Source organism: Schistocerca cancellata, chromosome 8 (genome assembly GCF_023864275.1).
Source record: "Schistocerca cancellata isolate TAMUIC-IGC-003103 chromosome 8, iqSchCanc2.1, whole genome shotgun sequence".
NCBI classification, from domain to species: Eukaryota; Metazoa; Arthropoda; class Insecta; order Orthoptera; family Acrididae; genus Schistocerca; species Schistocerca cancellata.
The window spans coordinates 86,845,505-86,857,904 of record NC_064633.1 but is presented as its reverse complement, the minus strand read 5'-3'; the positions used below and the strand labels follow the sequence as shown (position 1 = coordinate 86,857,904).

General features: G+C 41.0%; 1 protein-coding gene across 1 annotated transcript in view; it reads right to left on the bottom strand.

Annotated features, from left to right (window-relative positions):
* The window catches only part of LOC126095383 (pleckstrin homology domain-containing family A member 7-like), a 234,483-nt gene that overhangs the window by 30,078 nt on the left and 192,005 nt on the right, over window positions 1-12,400 (bottom strand). The window lies entirely within an intron of this gene.

Sequence of the window (12,400 nt, the reverse complement as noted above, 5' to 3'; positions counted from 1 at the left end):
GTGACGCTGCTACAGATTATTTGTTAGAGCAGCGACACATCAGCGCCCTCTCTGACGCTAGGCACTGTGAAATAACTGAACGTCTAGAACGGTCACGGTAGACACTGTGAATTAACTGAACGTCTAGAACGGTCACCAAGTTAGAGATGGGCACAACTGTTCTTTTCAGAGATCAGATCAGAACTGTTCACTCCCTGAAACGAACTAGCTCTTTTTCGTGACTCACCACTCATTCACAATAGAAAATAAATGGAAGGCACATTGCCCTTTAAACTTGGTTTATTCCAGTACTATACCTGTTTTTTGACCTTATTTGATCCAATTTTGAAGTAACACAGATAATGAGTAAGAATTTTGTATTGTTTATTGAAATTTCCACGATATGACAAAGTTTTTTATTATTGATTTATTTTGCACTATCGTGGTTTTTCGGACGCCTAAAATCGCAAAATCCGTACCAGAATAAGAAAAAAAATATATAAATTTGACTGTAAGACTTACGTAGAATAAAACAAGGAAAATATTGGTGTATCACATTTTGCGATATGTTTCTTGGTTCGCTCGTAATTAAAGTGTAAATTCGAGTGTCCATAATAAAAATCCTATAGTAAGAGGAGTCGTCAGGAACCTAAACTGATCAGTTTAAACAAAAATAAAATAAAACCAAATGATCTATACATAACATAATAATGTAATATACATAGCGGTATTACTACGAAGAACAATATCCAGTAGAGACGAACTCCGATGCAGAGGCGCTGAGTCAAGCAGGTCGAGCCGGGAGCTGTATTACTGCGTGAGCTAAGACTGCAGAGACCAGAGTGACACCTGAGTTGCTTTGCTCAACGCTCTGGCTAGAGTCGAGAACGGTCGGGTGAGCGTTGAGCGGGCTAGTTCCGAGGGTGGGGGGAGGAGTGAACGGCCACCAGTCACCCGCTCCGAGACAAATCGTCCGTTCTCTTGCGAGCTGGTTGCTGCAAGTAGTTCTTATGTTCTCCGCTAGGAGGCTATCTGTCCTGTTGCTCGCATCAACTGCCCAGAGGGCAGGACGTGCGACTGAAACGATCGCCGACGGAGTGCGATGCTAAGTTAAGCTGCGCCAGACACTGCACGCGGCAGAGGAAGCACAGAGACAGCACGGCATATGTGAAACACAAAATCCAATGGGGCGCTGCACAACGCAGGCAGCCAAGGTAGAAGCAGGGCAGAGGCCCGCGCTGGCTGTGTTGTGTGGCTTGTAGTGTGCTCTGACCAGCAGAGGCCCCGCTGATATGCTCCGTCTCTCTCTCTCTCTCTCTCTCTCTCTCTCTGCTGTGGGGAAACGTTTGGAGCTGCCGTTCTTTTTTTCTGAATCACTGATTGTTCACTCCTTTGAAAGATTCAACTCTATGAATCAGTTCAGGAGCGGATCCCCCATCTCTACACCAAGTGTCTACCGCCGGTTGCCTATCTACGAGGGGCGTTTGAAAAGTCTGTGCAAAAATAAAAGCTGCTTATGTGTTTGGGGTAAACCTTTTTTAGTTTTCATCATAGTCTCCTTTTAGACTTATACACTTCGTCCAGAGCTGTTCTAATTTGACGATCCTTCCGAATAATAGGTATTGTCCAATTCTGCAAAATAGCTATTAGTTGCTGCAGTCACCTCCTCGTTTGAATAAAATCTTTGTCCCGCCAGCCATTTCTTCAAATTGGGGAACGAGTGGTAGTCCGAGGGAGCCAAATCTGGAAAATAGTGGGGATGTGAAACGAATTGGAATCATATTTCCATTACTTTTGCGACCACAACTGCTGAGGTGTGTGCCGGTGCATTGTCGTAATGGAAAAGGACCTTTTTTGCGGTCTAATCGCCGGCGTTTTTCTTGCAGCTCGGTTTTCAAACGGTCCAATAACGATGAATAATATTCACATGTAATAGTTTTACTCTCTTCCAGATAGTCGATGAGGATTATCCCTTGCGAATCCCAAAAGACAGTCGCCGTAACCTTTCTGGCCGAAGGAATGGTCTTAGCCGTTTTTGGTGCAGTTTCTGCCTTGGTAACCCATTGTTTAGATTGTTGCTTGGCCTCAGGAGTAAATGTATTCGTGTTTCATCAACAGTGACGAAACGATGCTTGAAGTCCTGCGGATTCTTCCTGAACAGCTGCAAGCCATGCTAGCAACACTTCACACGATTGCGTTTTTGGTCAAGCGTGAGCAATCGCGGAACCCATCTTGCGGATAGCTTTCTCATTTCCAAATGTTTATGCAAAATATTATGTACCCATTCATTCGAGATGTCTACAGCACTAGCAATCTCACACACCTTACGTCTTCTGTCATCCATCACCATATCATTGATTTTATCAATGATTACTCGAGTCGTAACCTCCACAGGGCGTCCAGAATGTTCAGCATCATTTGTGTCCATATGGCCACTCCAAAAATTAAACTGTTCTAATCAAAGGTGCAGAGTCGCCGTAATGTTGATGAAGCTTCTCTTTAGTCTCCTGAGGCGTTTTGCATTTCATAAAGTAATGTTTATCACCACACGAAATTCTTTTTCGTATATTTCTTGACAATCACTCGAGTTCCTCGATTCACACGAATTCCAAACACAAAGAAATAGACAAATATGGCTGAAACTTGGTGTGTCTTCTTTCCAAAGATACTACTATCTAAACATGACTTCGATACGCGCTGGTGGTGCCATCTCTCGAACTTTGCACGGACTTTTCAAACGCCCCCCGTAATGGCTTCCAGGGCCAACAAAATTTTGACTTTCAATGTTTCGTACAATTATCGACTGACTTTAAAAATTTAAATGCTGTCGTTCTAGTCATCGGCAGCAATATTCTTACGTCAAAGGTTTAACACTATACGTCCAGCACTGAAGTTAGACGCTGTGTACATGTCTCAAAGCTACGAAACTCACGTTGCGCGTATTACCCACATTTTACTCACCCAGAATCTGAGAATAAGATCACTTAGCGACTTCCAACAAACTTTACACGTAACTACAAATCTAACGCTTACTACATTTTCGCTGTGTATACATTAAAACTTCAGCATCAAGCATGATGTTTCTGTTTTTCTTTACTACTAACTCTGTTAGCAACATACTTTGCAGATAGTATCCACATACATCACTGAATGTACCTGCAAGATAACATCATAACACGATAAATGTGTCAGGAGATATGACCTCACAAACATTGAGACGCGCAAAAATGTAGCTTTTCTTTAAATGGAGTGCAAATAACGCAGACTATACCCAAGAAATGTGTGGTAATGGGAGCACATAGAGACTTAACAACAACCTTTAAACATAATTTCAAACCCTGTGAGTCTGAATCTTTAAATAATCAGTAACTGGGAGGATTATTGATATAATTCTATTCAGCGATGCGCGCTTTTCATGAAACAGAGATCGATTGCGAGTAGTCTATCTATCCCAAAGCGACTGTTTCAGATGAAAAGTGCTTTGTAACCCATACCTCCAAAAATTCCACGTAATAGAAGTTGGTTCTGATGTAACATAAGATAAGACATTTTCGGCCACTACACGAAAATGGCTTGAAATTTCCCGTCCCTTTCCATATCGATATTTTTATTTGTACTTATTTTCTCAGTTTTCTTCGTGAGATTCAAGTTTTCGTTCTTGGCTTGTCTTCTAGAAAAATCTTCAGATTCAGTAACATGTATTGGATGTCACAATGTCCTCTTACTCAGAGTGACATACCAGGTTTTGTCACGGATAACTTCCGCCAACTAATTATTGTTAGTTTCAGAAGTAACACAGTATCACATGTATTGCGGTTATTAAGACTTTTTATTTGCTACTCCTATTCAAAACAGCATTAACTTGCGATAAAAATCAATTTGCTGTCACAGTTGCACATGCCATCTACAAAAAGACAAAACCATTTTCAGATTTTAAATCACCACAGAGTGATTATTATAAAATGAGTATGACATTGCATCATTATAACTAATTACTATTTGTTATTGCACTGATTATAAACGACGTATTAAACTCGTTTCTGCCTTAGATATATTATCATCTCTTGGATTTTATTATCAGTATGATTATTAATGTTGTTATTTAACAACCTAATTAAACTGTGATGCGAAAAGCTTTGTGTGTTAAAGCTGGTTCTATTTTGAAAGGCGGTTTGATGGACGTATTCGTGCAGTGTACTGAAAGTTTCCCAGAGAGTAAAACAGGCTTTAATGTAATCAGCTATGTCCATCACTTACGTGATACACGTAGAGTGTGTTATGTGAACAACTCTACACATACTCATTAAAAACTGTGTTATTTGGATACAGCTCAGTCATTTACACGTACGTAATTGACTCGTTACTTCTAGCCAAGAAATAAGTTATTGTAAAATTGCTTACACCTGCAACCATTTTTTTCTCATTTGCTACCTCACTTATGCTTCTTCATACAGATAAGAAAAACTGTGTCTTTTATAACTGAATATCTCACTTTATTTGTGTTTTAACACATGTTTCGCCCATTCTTGTTACCCACCATCGGTGGTCTGTGATACAAAGGAAATCATTTAATTATGCATGTTTTGATAGGAGATCTGTAGTGATTCTTGGCACCTCGCTTCAATTACCTATTTACAAGTAAATGGTCCTGCATTTTAACACTTATCTTAATTTTTATGTTCTTTCGATGGATCCATGTGTTACGATATCATATGCTTCATAGACGAACCTCAAGAACATATAAACAGTTTACACAAGCAGATAAATAACATACAGCACAACATTTGATTCACTGTGTAAATGGAATCAGAATATAACAACAGTAAGAGATTCTGATTTTGCAGAAAGGAAACAACAGGCACCTTAACACACAAGAGAGCCAACCGCCCACATTCACAAAAATTGGCAGCCACCACATACGTGATACACAGACTGTGAAAAACGTCTCTAAGCAGAAAGAACAAGGAAGAAGAACTAAACATGATCCTCAACAGAGCACAAAACAATTAATACAACAGTAGGACGGGACACAAGCTACACAACACTATTAAAATGAAAATACATACAGAAGACAAGAAAATTAAACACAGTCCAGATATAGGAACACTCTACAGAAGCAATAATCAACACTCACACCACAAAAATCGTCCCTTAACACAAAGACAAAATGGCACACCACAACCAGCCCACACATGAGATTAGTAACATCTTCAAACAACATAAAATTAATATACCCATCAAGATAAATAACAAATACAAAAGTAATAAAACGTGTGACAGGAGAGAAAAATAAATATAACAGTTCAGGAATATATGGACTCCCATATAATGGCTGCAACTCTAAATATATTGGGATGAAATTTTAATCTCAATTACGAAGAATATATAAGGTTTATGAAGAGTGAATTTACCCACTCTACATACGCAGCTTATCTACTAAAAGAAAACCATCGCCACATTGTGGTGAAAATTGACATTGCAGTCTTATCATAACAAAAAAAGGAGGGAATGCTCACTTTTCGGGAAGAATATTTCATACATAACGATATAAATAAAAGAATGAAAATATGCTGAAGCTATGGCAGAAGGACAACATGCTCGCTAATTCATAAATTATGACAAGAGGAACACACACACACACACATATGCTCCCTCCACCCCCATGCTGCCAACCCACTCTAAAGCTCCAGTAATCCCCCAGACAGCGCTACAGCCCGTCAGCAATACCACGTGCAATGTGCAACAGGTTATCTCCAATTAAATATTGAAATGTGACCTACAAACTGCAAACCTGAACTGCATGCATCTATTTCATACAGAAGAGTCATGGAACATGGAAGAAACATAAGAATGAATACAAATGAAAAAAGGAGCATGTATTTGTAAATAGTTAGATAATTCAAACGAGCTGTCAAGAATCATTAGAGATGGTAATGGAACTGTACAGTACACTATTTTTTCGTCCTTAATTAGAGAATCAGAGGCCACATTACGTTTCACAACATAATCCAATGGGATCGAAATTGCAAATTATATGTTTTCTATAATTTTGACGTGAAAGTGTATTGATGAAGCACAAAGCTGATACAAGATTAACTACCTCATGAGATACATAATTATTTTTGTATTTATAATGTAATGCACAGTTTTATTCATTTGTGAAGTAGAGCATGTTTAGATTTAGTATTATAATCAACAGAACACTGTATTTCTCTTTGTTTTCATAAATATTAATCAAACTGTAATTATTTGGTCAATAATATCGAACATATCGAACAGGTAAACATATCTCTGTACAGTCAAGTATATATCCCTGTTCTTGTTCGCTCGGAATGTGTGTAACGTTTTGGCAGGAGGCAACTGTCACGTAGTTTTTAGAAAAGTAGTTCCTGTTGTGAGATTAACAGATAGAAGTTAGCATTCTTCTCAATTCATGCTTTTAATAGCTGAAGAATTATAATCGACAATACACACGCAATAACTGTGTAAGAGTTGGATAAATTAACAATATTTTTAAACTTGGTGTTTTTTATTGTGGTAAAAGGAGTGGAGGGGCTAAAAATCTCTTATTAAAATGTATAATTAAATAATTTTCTGATGACAGAACGAAGGCTTTCATGACCGGATGACATTGCAAGGCAGGAAGACCCAACGGAGAAGCATCGCTTCTGAAGATGTCCAGCACAGTTCTGGAAGAAACGTTACGAAAGAAGAGCTTTGTGGACCACTACCTTATACCCCGAACGGTTTAACAGCAATAACTAATTTTCTTTGTGTTATAGGTCGCTGCTAACGTCTAGCGTGAACAGGTCAATCTTGGGTGTTAAGACACAAATAACATTAAATATCCAGTAGCAAAATACGGAAGTTTTTCCTATCTTTATGAGGAAGCAGAATTAAATTAGCTTCTGTTGATAACAGGTTCTTAAAGTACAACAGTTTAACATGAAGTAAGTAGCGGTGCCTGAAAGGTATTTTAATTCTGCGAGTATATTGCCAAAAAGTTTTGTGGTACTGCATTTCAGATGTTCCTTGGTCAATCTGAACGGCTCCACAACACCTGAGGACGGGGGACATCTTAATCATAATCCATTCCACGCAAGGAAACCTATTCATTGATGTGATCTCGTGTAAATTATGCGTTCGTCTTTCAACAAAACTGTTAAGCAGGCACGTATGCCTATAGTGTGGAAAGGTGGGTTAGGCAGACAGTGCTATGTAGCTGTACAAAGAGATAGAACTGATTTGTATTCAGAGTAATAAATACGGTCCTAAATTTATAGGTCCCTCTTGTTGGAAACAGTTTTATTCTATTAATTTCGTTTTATTAATTACAATTTCTATTATTTGTATTAATTTCGTTCTATGATTTTTCTATTCCGTTCTTTTTATTTTCGACAGTGGTCACATGTGTGTGAGCTGCGTTTGCGTGAATGTGTGTGTGTGTGTGTGTGTTGTCTAGTTCGAAAGAAGGCCTTTTGACCGAAATGTTACTTGTTTAGGAGTCTTTTTGTTGTGTCTATATGCGACTAGCAATCTATCCTTTTCATAATATTGTAATTTTGAAAGACTTCATGTACCTGGGAGGACATTCTGATTTCCTCTAAAATCACTTAGGAATTGGCTCTGCCTGCAGATCATGTAGATCTCTAACAATTTCAGAGGGGGGGTCGGGGTACGTAAACCATATCTCGCCACCCCTCCCCTCTAGATTTTGAACTGGTGGACGAGTGGCCCCTCTTCCCCCCCCCCACCCCTTTCCTCGTCCCTCCGCCTCCACTCTCCACCCATTCCCCACCACCACTCCCCTTTGATACATTGTTGCAGAAAGACGTCCTCAACATCACAAGAAGGCTTCAATTTTAGGTGGTGTACGCTTGTCTTACTCCGGTATGATAGTAAGCTCACCCATCTAGTAACAGGCCAAACTGCAGTTTAACGAGGAATCAATGTGGAAGTTACGTCAAACACCATTTCTGATGAAACTGTCCTGATGCATTAGTTAACGAAATATGGATAATCCGGTACATTTTGCGAATCCTTGAAACAATGATGGAAACGGTCACGCAATTTTGTAATTGGACATTACTGTCTTAAGGAGTGCGACTAAATGTGTTTTCAAATTTATTTGACTACAGTACAGTAGTCAAGCCATAGTCACAGTAATTTACGGAAAATTTACATGACTAGTTTCGGTGAAGCTCAGGCACCATTATCAAATATAACAAGTACGAAATAAGCCTGCTATTAATAAGGAGAACCTGAAATACAAGTAACATATCTCGTGTATACGTGTCGTGTATATTTGTCTTCCAAGCAAACAGTTGTTTCTTGGACACAGTGCTACCGAGTGCTGTGTTCAAGATTGAAAGCTAAGTATTTGCACCTTTAAGACGTTGAGATGTGGAGATTTTTGTCTCAGAGTTGATAATTAGTCTGGAGGCTATATATACAGATAATAATATACAGTATTCATGCATGCATGTTGTTATTTCGTTAACGTCATCAAGGTGCGTTCTAATGCTTCACTTACGGGTTGCACCTCATACTTGAGCAATGTATGTTTCAGAAAAACAGCAGAATAACTAATATTAATAAGACAAGGTCTTCACTTGTCAAGTTCGGTATGCAAGTAGTTAGTCAACGCCACCCTTAATCCAACATATACGACGTTCAGATTTTAATGTTCTGTATAGATAAAGGCTTCACAGCAATCAACTGCAATGATGTATCTTCTTTGCCGTTACTGCGTAACGAGGTTTAATTTAACATGATAAATTCACAGTATCGTTTCCTACGACAAAGGTATTGTGGTTAGATGTTACATATATTTCATGTCCTCCTAACTAATAGCAGACTAATTTCATACTTCTGATGGCGCACAAAACGCGGCTGCTCTGCGACGACCGTGTTCCCTGTCACCACGCTCTCTTCACACGCCAGTTACTCATCAGAAAAAAGATTATTGCACTTCTGGTCCCACACTTTTCGCGAGATTTGCCTCCTGCGGACTTTATCACCTTCCAGTAACTGAAGATACAGCTCAGAGGTCGCCATATTGCAACCATTACGGAGATCCAGCGTGAATAGCAGAAGGGGCCTGACACACTTCGAAAACAAGACTTCCAGGACAGCTTTCAGAAGTGGACAGCACTCATATAAGTGCGGTGACTGTTCTGATGGTGACAGGATGTAAAAGTAGCGCCACGGTGTCCTATACGTCAGCCGCCGACGGCACCGCGCACAAATTATTTGTTGTGCAGGTTGCAGTGAACTCAGACCCTACAATGCAGACCACATAGACCTTTGCAACTCCGAAAAACTCCGCCGCCAGGCCAGCAGAAGGCGTCAAATCACTTCGACCAGGTCACCATGTGGTGTACGTGGCGATAGTAGAGGTCCTATGCAAAACCACCTCTTCACAAATCTGCCAAAAATAGCCCCGCACTTATCTGTCCATGAGGCGGCTATTTAGGCCATTGCACGAGCTCAGGAGAGCAGTTCCGTCACTACCAGCAACCTGAAAGTCTCCATCATGCTGTGTCAAGGACTGGGCCACCGACTTATGGACAGCAAACCACCTCCTCAGCTGCGAATCTTAAGTGCTCACTAACACGTTGTATAATTGTACAGTTGTTCTTATAGCCAACAAGATAGTGTCATACTGGAAGTTTCTATCCTTTTTGGACTTGGATATTTCATTACTGTTAGCTGTCAATATTTTTTCTGTTAAGTATGCTGTAAGAGTTGTTAAGTATTTACCTGTCTTGACTGCAGCTTAGATTGGGGCTTTGGTTTTAAAAGTGAAGTGAGAACTTACTTTTCTGTTTTAACCTAAAGGTAGTAGGATTTCAAGCCTCTGCTATATAGAAGTTTAATTCACCGTTTTTAACGTAAAGCTCTTTAGACTTTAAGATTGTGTTCACTGAAGCGTGTGTAACTGTTTCAATTACCACGGAACTTATTTATTTACTTTCTGGTTCTGGAAGTGTAAACGGCTCCGTTATTTACGAACCATCATTTATTTTACAAGAAATGTATTCGACAGTTGCGAATAGGGGCAACCATCGTAACGTGTCATTTATTGTGTGGTTTTGGAAGTTTCAAGTGGCTCCGTTATTTACGAATCATCGTTTATTTTAAAAGAAATGTATTGTAAACAGGGACCATCATCGTATCGTATCATTCATTTAGTTTCATTTACTGAAGGACTAGCTTCCATTTCGTTTCGCAGATTGAAGAAACTTCCTTTCTTTTGTGTCATTGCGAAGAATAGTTTTGTATAAACTGTGTTCAAATGGTTCGAATGGCTCTACGGGACTTAACATCTAAGGTCATCAGTCCCCTAGAACGTAGAACTACTTAAACCTAACTAACCTGGTTCGCCGAGCGGTCTAAGCGCTGCAGTCATGGATGTGCGGCTGGTCCCGGCGGAGGTTCGAGTCCTCCCTCGGGCATGGGTTTATGTGTTTGTCCTTAGGGTAATTTAGGTTAAGTAGCGTGTAAGCTTAGGGACTGGTGACCTTAGCAGTTAAATCCCATAAGATTTCACACACATTTTTTAGTCGCTCGGTTCCAGACTGAAGCGCCTAGAACTGCTCGGCCGGCAAACTGTGTTCAGTAAACATTTATTTGTTTTCCAAACCTGGGCTGTTTACTGGTGATTGACAATTATTCAGGATAATTTGTTGTGATATCTGAGAGTCAATAAAATTTTATATGAGCAAGAGCAAGAAGTGTAAAATGTGAGATGACTCTTGACACAGTTCGACACACAGTCCAGACTGGAAACATACGGAACATTTTGCCGATTGCACTAAGTTCAGTCCTTCACGCTTTGGAAACAGAGCAAAACATTCGGAAACGCGCAGAGTGGGTACAAGGCTCCTCGTTTCCCGGCGTGCGGAGCCGAACGGCCATTGTAGCGAGTTTTTAGCAGAGAGGCAAATTCTAGCGGTATTGCATTCCCCGGCGGAGCGCGCGCGCCGGTATCTGGAAACAAGGCGAGTCGGCAGGTGCGTGTGACAGTTGACACTCGGGGCCTACTTTCGCCCGCGAGTTACGAGTCGCACTCAGCGGCGCAGTCCAACGTTCCGGCGCGGCTGTGGGGGTGGCAGGGTGGGAGGGAGCAAGTGTACGAGTGTGTGTGTGTGGGTGGGAGGTGGGGAGGGGGGGGGGAGGCGTGGAGGAGCGCGCTTATCCGCTCGCCGAGTGACGACGTGACGGGAACTCGATACACGCGCCGGCGGCCGGATAAAAAGGTCACATCCCGCCACACCCCGCCTAAGTCTCCGCGGTCCGCGCACAGCGTTCACTCCACACGCAGGCCCACACCGCAATCTAGAGTACCTAGACACGTGCAATGTGTTCTCGTTAAGTGATCAGTAACCCGAACAAGATTTCTTACCGCTAATGGTGGTAGTAGAACATAAGAACTAGGCATTCTTCATATTTTGCATCACATAAGAATACAATCGTCTCAAGAATGAGATCGACACGAAGTGCAAAATGGCTAAGCAGGGGTGGCTAGAGGACAAATGTAAGGATGTAGAGGCTTATCTCACCAGGGGTAAGATAGATACTGCCTACAGGAAAATAAAAGAGACCTTTAGAGGAAAGAGAACCACTTGCATGAATATCAAGAGCTCAGATAGAAACACAGTTCTAAGCAAAGAAGGGAATGCAGAAAGGTGCAAGGAGTATATAGGGGGTCTATACAATGACGATGTACTTGAGGACAATATTATGGAAATGGAAGAGGATGTAGATGAAGATGAAATGGGAGATATGATAATGCGTGAAGAGTTTGACACAGCACTGAAAGACCGAAGTCGAAACGAGGCCCTGGGAGTAGACATCATTCCATTAGAACTACTGACAGCCTTGGGAGGGCCAGTCCTGACAAAACTCTATCATCTGGTGAGCAAGATGTGTGAGACAGGCGAAGTACCCTCAAACTTCAAGATGAATGTAATAATTCTGTTGTGGAACGACAAGACAGCCAGTCCACAGACACGGGTAACCGAAAGGCACGCGTTTACACACGCAGGCTTGCTTTAGGTCTGAAACAGGATACGTAATGAATGCTATAAAAAAAAGTACGTAGCTTCTGGAATACTTAACTTTTAATCCATCATTTGTATACAGCATTCTTGATGATACAAGTGAGACTCTCTCTAGAAATGGTTAATGGTGGCTTGCTAGGTCGTAGCCATGGACTTAGCTGAAGGCTATTCTAACTGTCTCTCGGCAAATGAGAGAAAGGCTTCGTCAGTGTAGTCGCTAGCAAAGTCGTCCGTACAACTGGGACGAGTGATAGTACGTCTCTCTAGACCTGCCGTGTGGTGGCGCTCGGTCTGCAATTACTGACAGTGGCGACACGCGGGTCCGACATGTACTAATGGACCGCGGCCGATTTAAA